General features: G+C 51.5%; 1 protein-coding gene across 2 annotated transcripts in view; it reads left to right on the top strand.

Moving 5' to 3' along the window:
• Positions 1-17741, top strand: part of LOC146808739 (cell adhesion molecule CEACAM6-like) — a 668079-nt gene that overhangs the window by 541984 nt on the left and 108354 nt on the right. The window lies entirely within an intron of this gene.

Here is a 17741-nt window from a genome sequence, read left to right as displayed (position 1 = left end):
AACCGACTTGGGAAGCCAACTCGGTTCCGACAGGCTCAAGGAGTCGGTCGGCCAGTCAGACACCGCTGATAATCCCTTAAGGACAATGTTTCCGCCATCGGGATTATGATGTTGGTTTCTGATAGCCTTTCCATGTCGGCCTTTCTGACATGGAAAGGCTGTTGGAAAGCGACCTTGGAGGCCCCTAGCAGAGCCCCCTTCTCTCATGGCCCTCCGGTTGTGGCCCTGGGGGACACCTATGGTGCCCCCCTTCACATCCCTAAACTGTGTGGCAGGCACCATAAGGTGCCGGGCACATGGTGCAGGGATGTGCAAAACCTTCCATTGTACAATGGGAGCTTGTGCTGTTGCCAGTTTTGGACCGCCTCACAAGCTCCCATTGTAAAATGGAAGTTTGCGACTGCACCATGTGCGGTCACATCCTCAATTGCGGTGCCGGGACTGCCGACCTGAGGTAGATCGGTTCCGCATCCATGGTGAAGCTTGTCGGTGGCTCCGACTAACATCATAATCAGGCCCTTAGTCCTATCTAAGGTAGAATTTACTCCCCAGCGGGAAAGTTTATCCAGGGTATAATATAGGAGACACATTGTCCAAAGCTGTTGTAGTTTTAAATTAGTAGAATGTACAGATAGATCAAGTATGTCTAATGCGCTCTGAATCTCTGATAGTAGAATCTCAGATGCAAGAGACGGGCTCCATTTTGTAGCTAATGAGGCAGTATCACCCAAAACATATTGATAGAAACCTTGGTGCAACATATTAATCGAAGGTTTCCTGGTGGATTTATAATAATTCAACGTCAGTTCTGAGCCTGCCATATCAAACAGGAATTCACATCCTGACAATAGATAGTCCTTAATGTGCAAATAATTATAGAAAACACGATGAGGAAGTTCATACTTATCCTCCAATCCTGAAAAGCATAAAAAACCATTCAGGTTGTACAGATTGCCAGTGTTGAAATCCCATGTCATGCCCAGACCCTACAGACCGTCTCCGAAGCTTGGGGAAAAGCGAGATTATCCCAAAGTGGTGTATCTTTCTTTAAAGAAGCTTTTACGTATTTAGTGCAAATCCCATGTCAAATATAAATGACATCACTCATTATTTTAAAGCCTACTCTCCTAAAATAGTTGGGGTCCCCGAGCCTCTTATGAAAAAGCCTAATTCCAGATCCGAGAGCCATCTGCCAGCAAAAAGATGATGGATCCAGATCAGCTGGGATTAATACATTTCAGATATTAAAACCATACAATTCAAAATACAGTAAAAAACAACAACCATATACAGACAAAACCAGTAGTACAGCAGTCACTTTCCATCTCTTGGGTTGCTGAGTCCGTCAAATCTTAACATTCATAGTTGCACATGCATCAACAAATCCAATAGCGATTCCTTAATAGCGATAAATAAGGAATCGTTATTAAGGAATCGCTTTTCAGGATGCATCAACCGATTCGGCAAAAATTAGTGATTCCTTAAAAATCGCTAATATTTACCGAATCAACAATAGCGAGTACAGCAAACACCGAAATAGCTATTAGCGATATCGGTATTTCCGAAATCGCTAATACCGATCCCGGTAATAGCGAAATCGGTAATTGCGAAATCGCTAATAGCGATTTTGCAAAAAACGGGTCGCGCTGGGAATGGTCCAATTACATCACAACCAGGAAGTACAGCAGCCCCACCCTCATTCACTCGGCAGAGGAGCAAACAGGAGCAGGAACTGGAGACAGCCTGAGCCCAGTGATACACCACTGACAGGACTACCACCCTACCCAACTAGGATGGAGAAAGATGCACCAGCGCAGAATCTGCCAGAAAGAGAAAGCGCAAGTTCTCCGACCGGGAACTGGAGCGCCTGATCGAGGGGGTGAGCAGCAAACGGTAAATAGACATAATATCGAAAAAAAAATATCGAGTAGCAAGAATATCGAGTTTTTAATATCGAATGGACAGAATATCGACTTGCAAAAATATAGTGGTGAAGAATATCGAAAAACAGGTAAGAAATATCGATTGCAATAATATAGTTGTTAAAAATATCGATTTTTTTATAGTGTTTTAAGTGTTAGTATATGTGTTAAAAGTATGTATTAATATTGGAATGTATGTTAGAATATTTTTAAATTATTGAATTTTATGTTTTTTTATTTTTTTGTAATTTAATTCCGTAGCGGGTTGTGGGTTTATAGGGGAGTAGGGTGGGAAGTAATTTAATTATAGTACATTAAATAATAATTTATAGGAATTATTAATTATTTTTAATTTAATTTTGCGTTTTACTTCTGTAGCGGGTTGTGGGTTTATAGGGGAATATGGTGGGAAGTAATTTAATTATATATTATTAAATAATAATTTATAGGAATTATTAATTATTTTTAATTTAATTTTGCGTTTTATTTCTGTAACGGGTTGTGGGTTTATAGGGGAATAGGGTGGGAAGTAATTTAATTGTGATTAGTTAATTATTAATTGGTATTGCAAATTAATTGGTTGTTGATTAATTATTAATTGGTAAATAATTAGTATTAATTGGTAATTAATTTGTATTAATTGTTTAATTGATAATTATGTTAATTGTATTCATTTAATATTTGTAGCGGGCAGTGTGTTTATAGGGGAATATGGTGGCAAGTAATATAATTGTAAATAAATAATTATGTAATTTATTTGTGTATATTGTTAATTAATATATCTTTAATTTAATTTTGCATTTTACTTCTGTAGCGGGTTGTGGGTTTATAGGGGAATAGGGTGGGAAGTAATTTAATTGTTATTAGTTAATTATTAATTGGTATTGCAAATTAATTGTTTGTTGATTAATTATTAATTTGTAAATAATTAGTATGAATTGGTAATTAATTAGTATTAATAGGTAAATTGATAATTATGTTAATTGTATTCAATTAATATTTGTAGCGGGTATTGTGTTTATACGGGAATATGGTGGGAAGTAATATAATTGGAAAAAAAAATTATTTAAATAATTTGTGTATATCCTTAATTAATATATTATAAATTAATTATTAATTGGTATTATTTGCATTTATTAATGTTTGTTATTGAAAAACAATTGTTTGTTAATTAATTATTAATTGTTAATTAATTAAACAAAAATGTATTGGTATTTAAAAATGATCAATTCTTGTGTGATTGGTAATTAATGGTAATACTTGTTTTTGTATTAATAATTAATTAATTTAAAAATAAAAATACATTTATTATTTTCTCTACTATTGCACTTACTTGAGTGGGAATAGTAATTTTTACCCCTACGCTATCCAATGCTTTCCCTACTGTTGCACTCACTGGAGTGGGAATAGTAATTTTTACCCTCCCGCTATCCAACGCTTTCCCTACTGTTGCACTCACTGGAGTGGGAATAGTAATTTTTACCCTCCCGCTATCCAACGCTTTCCCTACTGTTGCACTCTCTGGAGTGGGAATAGTAATTTTTACCCCTACGCTATCCAACGCTTTCCCTACTGTTGCACTCACTGGAGTGGGAATAGTAAATGTTACCCTCCCGCTATCCAACGTTTTCCCTACTGTTGCACTCTCTGGAGTGTGAATAGTAATTTTTACCCCTACGCTATCCAACGCTTTCCCTACTGTTGCACTCACTGGAGTGGGAATAGTAAATGTTACCCTCCCGCTATCCAACGCTTTCCCTACTGTTGCACTCTCTGGAGTGGGAATAGTAATTTTTACCCCTACGCTATCCAATGTTTTCCCTATTATTGCACTCTCTGGAGTGGGAATAGTAATTTTTACCCTGCCGCTATCCAACGCTTTCCCTACTGTTGCACTCTCTGGAGTGGGAATAGTCATTTTTACCCCTACGCTATCCAACGCTTTCCCTACTGTTGCACTCACTGGAGTGGGAATAGTAAATGTTACCCTCCCGCTATCCAACGCTTTCCCTACTGTTGCACTCTCTGGAGTGGGAATAGTAATTTTTACCCCTACGCTATCCAACGCTTTCCCTACTGTTGCACTCACTGGAGTGGGAATAGTAAATGTTACCCTCCCGCTATCCAATGCTTTCCCTACTGTTGCACTCTCTGGAGTGGGAATAGTAATTTTTACCCCTACGCTATCCAATGTTTTCCCTATTATTGCACTCTCTGGAGTGGGAATAGTAATTTTTACCCTCCCGCTATCCAACGCTTTCCCTACTGTTGCACTCTCTGGAGTGGGAATAGTCATTTTTACCCCTACGCTATCCAACGCTTTCCCTACTGTTGCACTCACTGGAGTGGGAATAGTAAATGTTACCCTCCCGCTATCCAACGCTTTCCCTACTGTTGCACTCTCTGGAGTGTGAATAGTAATTGTTACCCCTACGCTATCCAACGCTTTCCCTACTGTTGCACTCACTGGAGTGGGAATAGTAAATGTTACCCTCCCGCTATCCAATGCTTTCCCTACTGTTGCACTCTCTGGAGTGGGAATAGTAATTTTTACCCCTACGCTATCCAATGTTTTCCCTATGTTTGCACTCTCTGGAGTGGGAATAGTCATTTTTACCCTCCCGCTATCCAACGCTTTCCCTACTGTTGCATTCTCTGGAGTGGGAATAGTAATTTTTACCCTCCCGCTATCCAACGCTTTCCCTACTATTGCACTTACTGGAGTGGTAATAGTAAATTATACACTATATATATACACTATGGTGCCAATTCCGATCCGGTAAAAACCGGGTACGAACCGTCGGACGGAGCCTTTTCTCCGTCCGACTCGTACCCGGTGCGAAATCCATCCGAAAATGCAAGTACGAATCATACGGAAACACCATTTCCGTACGATTCGAACAAAACACCGACCGAACAGAAACTAAACACAATTCCGATCCTGAAAGGAGCCGACGTGACGTCGGTACGCATCCAGCCTACGTTTCACGAACCAGGAAGTACGATTCGAACCGACGTCATCCCGCACGGAAAATATTTACCGGCTGCCAAAAACTGCCGGGAAATCAGGACGACACACGCAAGGAGCAGCTGGACGCGACGAACAGACATGGACCCGAACCTACGTGCCATCCCTGCCCTCCTAGCAGTCCACCTGGCGTACAGGAACCGACGCAGACGCCGCAGAAGGTCAGCACAACAACCAGGGGCAAAGGGGGGGGCAGGGGCAGGACACACAACACCAACACATGGTACCAAATCACACATGGCCTGGACATACCTGACCATCAGGGCCTGGTCACTTCCAGGGGGTGGGGGCAAGGCCAGCAACGCAAGCGTCCGCCACAACGGAAGTGGATGGTCACGCGAACCGGTACGTACCCTACCCAGGCCGCAAGAGCGTGGGTACGGAACGTACCACGCGTCCCCCTACGTCACTCCAACAATAGCGGTACGGCCCGTACCCACGTCAGAAAGGCCTTGGTACAGCTCGTACCAGCATTGCTGGGGTCATGTAGGGGTACGCGTGGTACGACCCGTAGCCACGCCCCCAAGGCCTGTGTACGGTGCGGACCCCACGGCCCGCAACAATGGTGGGACGCACCGTACCCACACACCAAAGGCATGGGTACGGCCCGTACCCAGGCACGCAGAGCGTGGGCAGGGGTATGTACGGACCGTACCCCCACCCGTGGAAGTACGGCCCGTACCCCCACCCGTGCATGTACGCCCCGAACCCCCACTCGTGTATGTACGCCCCGAACCCCCACCCGTGTATGTACGCCCCGAACCGCCACCCGTGTATGTACGCACCCAAGCGCCACCCGTGTATGTACGCCCCGAACCCCCACCCCACCCTGGTATGTACGCCCCGAACCCCCACCCGTGTATGTACGCACCCAAGCGCCACCCGTGCATGTACGCCCCGAACCCCCACCCCACCCTGGTATGTACGCCCCGAACCCCCAGCCGTGTATGTACGCACCAAACCCCCACCCGTGTATGTACGCACCAAACCACCACACCAGCCGTGTATGTACGCACCAAACCCCCACCCCAGCCGTGTATGTACGCACCGAACCACCACCCGTGTATGTACGCCCCCTAACCCCCCCCAGCCGTGTATGTACGCACCGAACCACCAGCCGTGTATGTACGCCCCCGAACCCCCCCCCAGCCGTGTATGTACGCACCAAACCCCCACCCGTGTATGTACGCACCTAACACCCACCCCAGCCGTGTATGTACGCACCGAACCACCACCCGTGTATGTACGCACCAAACGCCCACCCGTGTATGTACGCCCCCGAACCCCCCCCCAGCCGTGTATGTACGCACCGAACCACCAGCCGTGTATGTACGCACCAAACCCCCACCCCAGCCGTGTATGTACGCACCGAACCACCACCCGTGTATGTACGCACCGAACCACCACCCGTGTATGTACGCCCCCGAACCCCCCCCAGCCGTGTATGTACGCACCAAACCCCCACCCGTGTATGTACGCACCTAACACCCACCCCAGCCGTGTATGTACGCACCAAACCACCACCCGTGTATGTACGCACCAAACGCCCACCCGTGTATGTACGCACCAAACCCCCACCCCAGCCGTGTATGTACGCACCGAACCACCACCCGTGTATGTACGCACCGAACCACCACCCGTGTATGTACGCCCCCGAACCCCCCCCAGCCGTGTATGTACGCACCAAACCCCCACCCGTGTATGTACGCACCTAACACCCACCCCAGCCGTGTATGTACGCACCGAACCACCACCCGTGTATGTACGCCCCCGAACCCCCCCCAGCCGTGTATGTACGCCCCGAACCCCCACCCGTGTATGTACGCACCTAACACCCACCCCAGCCGTGTATGTACGCACCGAACCACCACCCGTGTATGTACGCACCAAACGCCCACCCGTGTATGTACGCACCAAACCACCACACCAGCAGAGTATGTACGCCCCGAACCCCCACCCGTGTATGTACGGACCGAACCCCCACCCCAGCCGTGTATGTACGCACCAAACCACCACCCGTGTATGTACGCACCAAACCACCACCCCAGCCGTGTATGTACGCACCAAACCACCACCCGTGTATGTACGCACCAAACGCCCACCCGTGTATGTACGCACCAAACCCCCACCCCAGCCGTGTATGTACGCCCCGAACCCCCACCCGTGTATGTACGCACCTAACACCCACCCCAGCCGTGTATGTACGCACCGAACCACCACCCGTGTATGTACGCACCAAACGCCCACCCGTGTATGTACGCACCAAACCACCACACCAGCAGAGTATGTACGCCCCGAACCCCCACCCGTGTATGTACGGACCGAACCCCCACCCCAGCCGTGTATGTACGCACCAAACCACCACCCGTGTATGTACGCACCAAACCACCACCCCAGCCGTGTATGTACGCACCAAACCACCACCCGTGTATGTACGCACCAAACGCCCACCCGTGTATGTACGCACCAAACCCCCACCCCAGCCGTGTATGTACGCACCGAACCACCACCCGTGTATGTACGCACCGAACCACCACCCGTGTATGTACGCCCCCGAACCCCCCCCAGCCGTGTATGTACGCACCAAACCCCCACCCGTGTATGTACGCACCTAACACCCACCCCAGCCGTGTATGTACGCACCGAACCACCACCCGTGTATGTACGCCCCCGAACCCCCCCCAGCCGTGTATGTACGCCCCGAACCCCCACCCGTGTATGTACGCACCTAACACCCACCCCAGCCGTGTATGTACGCACCGAACCACCACCCGTGTATGTACGCACCAAACGCCCACCCGTGTATGTACGCACCAAACCACCACACCAGCAGAGTATGTACGCCCCGAACCCCCACCCGTGTATGTACGGACCGAACCCCCACCCCAGCCGTGTATGTACGCACCAAACCACCACCCGTGTATGTACGCACCAAACCACCACACCAGCCGTGTATGTACGCACCAAACCCCCACCCCAGCCGTGTATGTACGCACCGAACCACCACCCGTGTATGTACGCACCGAACCCCCCCCCAGCCGTGTATGTACGCACCGAACCACCACCCGTGTATGTACGCACCAAACCACCACCCCAGCCGTGTATGTACGCACCAAACCACCACCCGTGTATGTACGCACCAAACCCCCCCCCAGCCGTGTATGTACGCACCGAACCACCACCCGTGTATGTACGCACCAAACCACCACCCCAGCCGTGTATGTACGCACCAAACCACCACCCGTGTATGTACGCACCAAACGCCCACCCGTGTATGTACGCACCAAACCCCCACCCCAGCCGTGTATGTACGCACCGAACCACCACCCGTGTATGTACGCACCGAACCACCACCCGTGTATGTACGCCCCCGAACCCCCCCCAGCCGTGTATGTACGCACCAAACCCCCACCCGTGTATGTACGCACCTAACACCCACCCCAGCCGTGTATGTACGCACCGAACCACCACCCGTGTATGTACGCCCCCGAACCCCCCCCAGCCGTGTATGTACGCCCCGAACCCCCACCCGTGTATGTACGCACCTAACACCCACCCCAGCCGTGTATGTACGCACCGAACCACCAGCCGTGTATGTACGCCCCCGAACCCCCCCCCAGCCGTGTATGTACGCACCGAACCACCAGCCGTGTATGTACGCACCAAACACCCACCCGTGTATGTACGCCCCCGAACCCCCCCCCAGCCGTGTATGTACGCACCGAACCACCACCCGTGTATGTACGCACCAAACCACCACCCCAGCCGTGTATGTACGCACCAAACCACCACCCGTGTATGTACGCACCAAACGCCCACCCGTGTATGTACGCACCAAACCACCACACCAGCCGTGTATGTACGCACCAAACCCCCACCCCACCCGTGCATGTACGCACCGAACCTGCTATAAGAATGGGGTGTGCAAAACACCCCCAGCAGTGCCCAGACACAGGAGGGGTGGGTGCAGGGTCCTCCCAGCAGTGCCCAGACACAGGAGGGGTGTGTGCCTATCACTCCCAGCAGTGCCCAGACACAGGAGGGGTGTGTACCTATCACTCCCAGCAGTGCCCAGACATCGGACAATATACCCCATCAACAAGTTCAGTGACCTACAAGGGTGATACCCCAGATGCAGGCGGAGACATCGCTGAGCCAGCATGGCTATATTGAAAGGCAACCCTCACACATCCAGGAAATGTAGACACAGCACAGCACAGCATTTGGGAGACACCCTGCAGGAAAAATGGGCTGGGCCACAGAGGACGGAACACACCTTGGGACAATGTCACCATACAGTGAGAGCAAACATGACCAAATACCATTTGCAGAGACCTTTGTGATGGCACGCAGATGGCAGGGTACACCCCATGAGCAGCACACTCCAACATTTCACAGACCCCTAACACATTATCACCACCCCAACGCAGGGAGCACCAGCACCAACAGCAAGTCCAGGAAAGCATCAGTGTGCAAAACAAAAAGAAAAGGCTTTATTCAGCAGGAAAATATATCAGAGAAAATGTCCACTATGTACAAGGGCCATGGGCCAGCCCAGCAGCAATGTCCGGGGGGGGGGTACACATCGGGACGTGTGTCCCCTAGCTTGGCTGCACAGTTCACAAGTCCATTTCATCCACAGAAGAGGGGGCATCAGGGGGGAGGGTGGAAACAGGCACCGCAGGGACAGGAGGGGAAAGGGTAGGTGTTGTGGGTGCAGGGAGGGATGAATCTGCCACAGGGGGGGTGCCAGCGCCAAAGGTGGAGGACAGAATGGCGCTGCACACGTCGGCAAGTTCCCCCAGCGACTCCCCCGTACCCAATCCAACCACAGGCCCCAAGGAGGGGGGGGGGGCAAAGGGATGGGTCGCAGCGCCACTGGGGGAGGGTGTGGACAGGGTGGGGGACTCAACTCCCCTGGCCGGGTCCCGCCTCCACCGCTTGCGGGGTGGTGTCATCCTGGGGCTGGGGGGCACACTCGCAGTGGATGATGCTGTCACTGACTGTTGGCCAGGAGAGCTAAGGGGAGTGGATTTGGAGGGAGTGGGTTGTGTGGAATGCGGACTCCCACTGTGGCTGCGTGTTCTACGTTTCCCCCCCGACCCAGTGGGTGTGCCTTCCTCACCCTGTGTGTGCGTGACAGGAGGTGTGCGCTTCGACTTCCCTGGTGGTGTGGTGCCTGTGTCTGTTGGGGTGCGTGCACGCTGACGTCTGGATGTGCGTGGGACAGGCACGGGAGTGGGAATTGGGGATGGGGCAGGGGTAGGGGGTGTTACGCAGCGCTGCAGGAGATCCAGTGCTGCAGTCAGTGTGGAGTCTATGGACCTCAGCAACTGCCGTTGGTCAGACTGCGCAGCCGACATGCCCTCCATGTATGCCTCCATCTGGGTCAGCACCTGGGTGTGGGCATGGAGGACATTTAGCATCGCAGTCTGACCAACCTGCAACTGCCTCAGGATGTCCACAGACTCCGCACTCACCGCAGCAGTGGTGACAGGGGCAGGGGGTGCGGTGCCTGGCAGGAAGGAGACATGTGGGGACCGAGCACGGAGGGAAGGGCCACGAGCATGTGGGAGGCCGGTGATGGAACCTGAGGTGGCGGGGGGATGTGGAGGGCTGCCATCAGCTGGGGGGGCAGACTCCGCCACCTCTGGGAGCTCAGCCTCGGACCCGTCTGCGTCATAGTCTGTGTTGGCAGTCAACAGGTCCTCCGCCTCACTCCCTTCGGCCTCCGTGCCACTCCATGTGCCAGACAGGACAGCACTGCTGGTACTGGTGCTCAATCTCTCCTCCCGGTCCGTGCTAGTGTCTCCTTCCGTGTCCCCCGGCGATGCTGTGGGCAAGGTGAAGAGACAGGAGAAAATCAGACACCTGTACACATATGTCACATGAGTCAAATATACATAGGTCACATTGCATAGCCTGAAAAGCAACAGGAGTAACACCTACAAAACAATGTACACATGTAGGCCATGGAACACACAGTTTTTCTACCCACCATGCCACTGAGACACAATGGAGATCATGACACAACAGCAAATCACTGCACCTGAAATTTTAGAGAGGAGTCAGCCTCTGGGGACAAATGTGCACAGCACCTGCACCACACTGCGTCGTCAAAAAGGGATGAGCATGAATCATATCCATTTACTCTTGCCGCATGCTGCAAAGGCAATACATGAAACCAGGCCACACATGACAGGGTCACTGCACCTTGAGCGTATGTCCAGTCAAACATCACACACAGGCTAAACCCAGCAAGGAGGATGAAGCTTCTGACATGTAGGCCTTGTACGCACAAACCACCCACACCTGAGACAATCTCATTGAGACGGAGAAAGTATGTACACCTCTTACTCTGGGATGGAAACACATGGCCTCCACTAATTCATGACTGTAAACACACAGCCCCTGGTGGCCATGTCCACACATCATTGACAGGCAAACATCATCAGATTGTCTCAACAACACACACAGGTAATGCCCACTGTGAGTATGCACAAGCAAAATGGGTCCCCCTGTACAGTGGACACATGTAGCAACCTGTAGGTCCTAACAGTTGAGCCCAGGGTACAATGCCACCCTACGCAACCCATGGCAAAGACACAGTGAATGGCCATATTGTTGGATGACGCACATGATACCTAGGAAGAGGTGCCCCAGGGCACAGTAGTGCCCACACTCCTCCATGGTCCAGGATGGACATGACTGCAAATTAAGCAACCGTCCCTGCACTTAGCAGGCCTCCCACTCAGGCACATCATGTCAGAGGGCACACAATTGGACATGCATGCTGGAAGGCTGTACATTTTGGAGACACACCCCTATGTCGTGATTCACAATCAGTGCCAAGTGACATGGACACCACAATGACTGAAATTGGCCATGGCACACGCAAGGTCCCCATACCTGTGGCACATCACCCCCACACATGATGCTGATAGCATAGGGCACCTGCATGAACTGCCTGCATAAATAACCTTGTGCAAGAGTGGCGACAGACCAGGGAACACATTGCAAGGAGGGGAAGGGAGGGAGTGAGAACAGCACTGTGCTACTTTGTGGAGAAGTTGACGCACTGCACAATCAAACCCTGGCAGTGTATCCATGCAACTGCACACTTACATTGGCTGGGGACACACAACTGACACACATGTACCTACCCCCTTCCTGCTGCTGCCTCTCCTGTAGGCGCCTGTCCATATCGGGGAAGACCACCGCCAGCACACGCTTCTGGATGTGGGTCAGACGACGGCGGCCACGGTTCTTACGGCTCTCAGGTGAGTCCCCCAGCAGGAGCCGTGCAATCCTCCTCGTCCAGCACCGGATGTCCTGCCAGCGTTTCCTCACCTGAGACAGGCTCCGCCTCCGACCCTCTGTACCCCTCACGGCACTGACGGCTTCCCTCCAGATCTCCCCCTTGGCAATGGCGCCTACCTGTGAGGATGCAAAAGAGAGAATACATTAATCCACATGAGCAAAGACACAGAGACACACATATAGAACAATCCTCATTATGAACAGGCCATGGTATGCATGCAACTAATTGCACCTTTGTCATAGGGACATTATCCACTGTGGAAGGCCAAATGCACTACGTGCCAGTGGAAGCACACGGGTGGCATGAGGGGTACCACACACTCACTGACCAGGGATCACACTGTGCCTCACAGGCTACACCAGGATTATGTACAGCACCTCACAGCAGTCACCTGCCCCAGCACACTGATGCTACCTCAGCAGAGTACACAGACACACACAGGTACAGGACAATCACATGGCATTGCCAACTGCGGGTACACACCTCACTCTGCCCATGTGCCAGTAGACGGGGGTGTCACAGGTGTGGGGCTGGCTCAGCACGGCATGCACACAGCACTGCTCCCTGCTCACATCCGATGGCCAGGCCATATCCATCCCTCATGCTGCTTGTGTGCAACACTCCCCATATGCACTCACCCACATGACAGGGGACTAACACACACACCAATGTGCAGGGGACGAACACGGCCTTTGGACACTCACAGCACAGGTACACTGAACAAACACACATCCATGGGTACTGACACCTGTCACACTGGGGGGAACACAGGATCACATCAGGACTGTGGAAACAACATCCCCAGGAGGAGTATGCAGGCAGAATGTGGCATGCACCTTGCATTCATTGTCACAGTAGGCACTATGCAAGTGAGGAGTGCACACAGGAAACACAGCATGCTCTGCATGGGTGACATGAGGCCTTCCACACCCTGGGACCCACTCCAAACAACAGTGCATGTCTGTCACACATGGACACAATGCCAGAAGTCACTGTCACACAAAAGGGGCACAGTCTAAGCTAGTGGAGTCTGCACTCACCTGAACCCCTGGTCGACCATACAGGCTCTGGAACTGTGGGAGGATCACATCTATCAGGGCAAGGTTCTCCTCCTGGGTGAATGGCTGTGACCTCTCCACAGTCCTGGACATGGTGCCAGAGGAATCACTATCAGCAGCAGTGGTAATGGATGAATGGATGTGCAGGCAAGTGCTCTCTCATGGGACCTGGCTGCCTTATATATGCCTGGCTGGCCTGTTCATGTATAGGAGTACAGATTGATTGGTCAGTCACATTAGCATCCTACGTTTCATCCAATCCCTTCAAACCTACCCCAGTGTGTGGCTTTGCATGGTTTCAGTTTTGATAATGATGTCAAGTCAACATCCACATTGCAACAATGTAGATTCTTTCAAACTGACTTCTGCTGTGCACCTGGTGCTCAAAATCAAAAATTTAACTCAGTCTCCATGGCAACCATCAGGCATTTAGGCCCTTATACTTGTCCCTCATGTGTCCCCTATGTGTTTTCATACATTTACACACAGGTACGGTGCGTTCCACGCCCTAGGGCACCCCACAAGCAGTGATACCGACCGTACATGCGCTTGTACGGTCCGGATCACAATATGGGCGCTGGCGTATGCGTACGCCACAGTAGTACGGACTGTACACGCGCTTGTACGGTCCGGATCACAATATGGGCGCTGGCGTATGCGTACGCCACAGTAGTACGGACTGTACACGCGCTTGTACGGTCCGGATCACAATATGGGCGCTGGCGTATGCGTACGCCACAGTAGTACGGACTGTACACGCGCTTGTACGGTCCGGATCACAATATGGGCGCTGGCGTATGCGTACGCCACAGTAGTACGGACTGTACACGCGCTTGTACGGTCCGGATCACAATAAGGGCGCTGGCGTATGCGTACGCCACAGTAGTACGGACCGTACAAGCGCGTGTACAGTCCGTACTACTGTGGCGTACGCATACGCCAGCGGCAATATTGGCCCAGGGACCCTATACACGCGCTCCGAGCGTATGTACGGTGCGTATTACAACTGTCAGTGGTGACAGGCGGCACACAGACAGGAATGGAGCGGACAGGTATTGCCAAGGGTGGACACCAATGCATTGTCTGTGCAATACCACCTGTGTGTGACACAGGTGTGTCAGGATGTGATGTGGCACTTTACCCCTGAGGTGTGGGCAAAGCACATGTACGATGAGCTGTGTACACATGTCGTGTGTGATGGTGCGCATTGTACCACACATCCCCTGCACTCCTTTGACATGTGTGCATGTCGTACACACTAGTGGAGCCATGAGTCACTTGCATGTCCCAGTCACGGACACCCGCACCTGTCCCCTGATGCCAGGTACACGGAATATTACATATGACACGTGTATGGCTGCGTTGCATGCTGCAACCATGTCATGTGTGTGGCATGTCTTTCCATGATTTTGCTGTAGGTGTGTGATTCAATGTGTCAGCAGTTGCTGCTGCCAACATGTGTCTGTGTGTCGATGGGCATGGCACACTGTTCCGCACACCAGCCCACATATGTGATTTGCCATGAGGTGTGTATGTATCCAACTACACGGAGTATCAACACAAGTACATATCCACATGCTCCCTATGTATGTTCTGTCTCGACATGTACTCCTCAAAGGCAATGTGTGTGGCCTGTCCTATTCCTATGACATGTGACCAGTGCATATCGCATCCAACTACCTGTCTGTACCATACGCATACTACTTCTGCACATGTGTGGATGTCTGTGAATCCTGTGATGCGTGTGCATGTTCACTTACACTGGCCCACAGCTAGTCTCATGCCATGTCATCGTGATCTTGCCCCCCTCCGTTAGTGGCTGTCCCTTGGTAGGAGTGTAACCTGACTGGCGTTCGTGTCCAGGAACTGTGGCACAGACCTGACTCACAACGTGGCATATGTGTATTGGCTGTGTAACATGTGCTCAGTGCATTGACGATGTTGTTGTACAGTGCTCACTCTTAGGTGTTCCTTCCATTTCACTGCAGGGCTCCGCCTCTCCCTCGACGTATGCCAGACATTGCTGCCCTGCATGAACGGGACTGTATACGCCGCTACAGATTCAGCCAACGGTTGATTGATGAGTTGACTGGCCGGCTGGAAGCACAACTCCTCCCGCGCCACAGGTATCCAAGTGCACTGACACCCAAGTTGAAGGTGATGGCAGCCCTACATTTCCTTGCCACGGGTACGTTCCAACATACCATTGCTGATGTCGGGGGCATGTCCCAGACGATGTTCAGCCGTGTTCTGCATGATTTCTTAGAGGCCATGTTGGTTCACCTGGATGAGTACATTAAATTCCCAAATCGTGAGCAGTTGACAGATGTCAAGCGTGAGTTCTATGCCCTGGGAGGGATGCCCCATGTCATTGGGTCCATAGATGGGACACATGTTGCGTTGGTACCACCACAGGCACAGGAGGTGGTGTATAGGAATCGCAAACATTATCACTCCATTAATGCCCTTGTGGTGTGTCTGTCCAACATGGTGATTTCACATGTCTGTGTTCGCTTTCCAGGATCAGCACACGATGCCTTCATCATGAGGCGTAGCAGGGTGCCAGAAATGATGCTGCAGCTGCGGAACGAGCGAGCATGTATTGTTGGTGGGTAGACTCTGGCAGTTCAGTGTTTGGCGTCATCTTCCAATCTCACTGCCTGTGCTGACACACTTCTGTCCATGATGTTTCCTTGTAGGGGACGCTGGCTATCCCAACATGCCATGGCTGATGACGCCTGTCCGCAACCCCAGCACGGCTGCCGAGCACCTCTACAACAACGCACATGGGCGGACCAGGAGAGTCATTGAGAGGACGTTTGGACTTCTGAAGAGCCGATTCCGGTGCCTCCACAAGACCGGCGGAGCACTCCCATATGCCCCGGTGAAGGTGTGCAAGATCATCATCGTCTGCTGCATGCTGCACAACATGGCAGTGGAGGAAGCTGTTCCACTCATACTGGATCAAGATGACCAGGACCATCCACCCGTGGAGGATGAAGGGCTTGGTGACGGGGCAAGTGATGTGGAGGAGGAGGAGGCTGTGGAGGACATGCGGAGTCGGCTCATACGCAACTTCTTTGCTTAGTGGTGAGTTCCAGTGTCTGAGTGTGCACGCATTGGGCCGTGTGTGGCATGTGTTGCAATGTGTGTGTCCATCTGCATGTCTGCCAAGTGAGTCAGTGGTGTGTATTGAAGTGTCACTCAAGTGATGGCGCAATGGAAGGATGTTGTCTGAGGGTCATCATTGTCACCTGTCATGTTAACAACATGATACGTGTTAAGTACATGCTTGCGGATGTGCTCCTTTGTGCTGAATCCTTGTGTGTCTCTCTTCCACAGGTCCATGTGCATGCTGTCTGCTGGTGGCATTGTTGTGCTCCTGCTACTCCTCATGAACACAGCGACATGTGCTGATTCAGCGTCACATGCACGGGCAAGTGTTGAAATCTCCTCAGGGTAAGGGATGCCTCACGTCGTTTTGGGTGTGTGAATTGTTTGTAGTCTGTGTGCACTTCTCCGGTTCATGTGTGTTCCATTTGCATACATGGTGATCCTACATGGGGAACATGACATGGGGCAGGCTTCACCTGGAGCCATGCTCAGACTTGGTGACTGTCATGTGGCAGGGGATTGGGGATTGTGATGAGGCCATCATTGTGTGTAACACTGGCCTCGGAAACATACAGGTTGCACCGGGTTGACATGGTGTGTGATTGCCCCATCAGGGCCTCAATGGTGTATAGCGGCCTCTCCGTGGCAGCAGGGGGTGTTTAGCTGTTATCCGTCACTTGTGTGCCAGGTCAATGGGATGCCAGCATCTGTGTTGCAATGGGGGGTGCCAGTGTTGCTCCCACATGTACATCCACATGACCTGTGTATGTGTTGACAGAGTATCATTGTCATTCCAACACACATGACTAATAAATTTGTCCCTCTGTCTCCAAGGTGCCTCTTCCCTGTCAATGGTGCCCTGTTGCCACTGTGCGTGCCGCAGGTCTGGCATAGTTTTCATAGGTGGTGCATATGTGTCTATGTGTAGAGTGACAAGATGCTAGGGGTTTGTCAGGGAGTGGGAACTGTATTATGCACAAGATGCACAGTTCCATCCACCTCAAGGCAAGAGAGACCATCCCCCAGGGAAACTACAACATCTGTGTAGAATCCTACCCTGCAGTCTACGGACATGTGCCTCACGACTCCCATGGTACTTGTCCATATCCGGAGTGCATCTGCACAGCTCTGCTACTGCGTCGGGCAACCAGGCCACATCAACGTCCTAACGGGATGGGGGGAATGTTTCACAGCCAGCTGCAGGATGACCTTCTAGATCCACGCCCACACTCATGATGCAGCCCACAACCCCAACACAACCATGTGGCACAGTGATCCTAAACTGCATTCTGGCATCT

Source organism: Triturus cristatus, chromosome 7 (genome assembly GCF_964204655.1).
Source record: "Triturus cristatus chromosome 7, aTriCri1.1, whole genome shotgun sequence".
Lineage (NCBI taxonomy): Eukaryota > Metazoa > Chordata > Amphibia > Caudata > Salamandridae > Triturus > Triturus cristatus.
The sequence above is the reverse complement of the archived record's forward strand: the minus strand, read 5'-3'. Positions and strand labels throughout refer to the sequence as shown.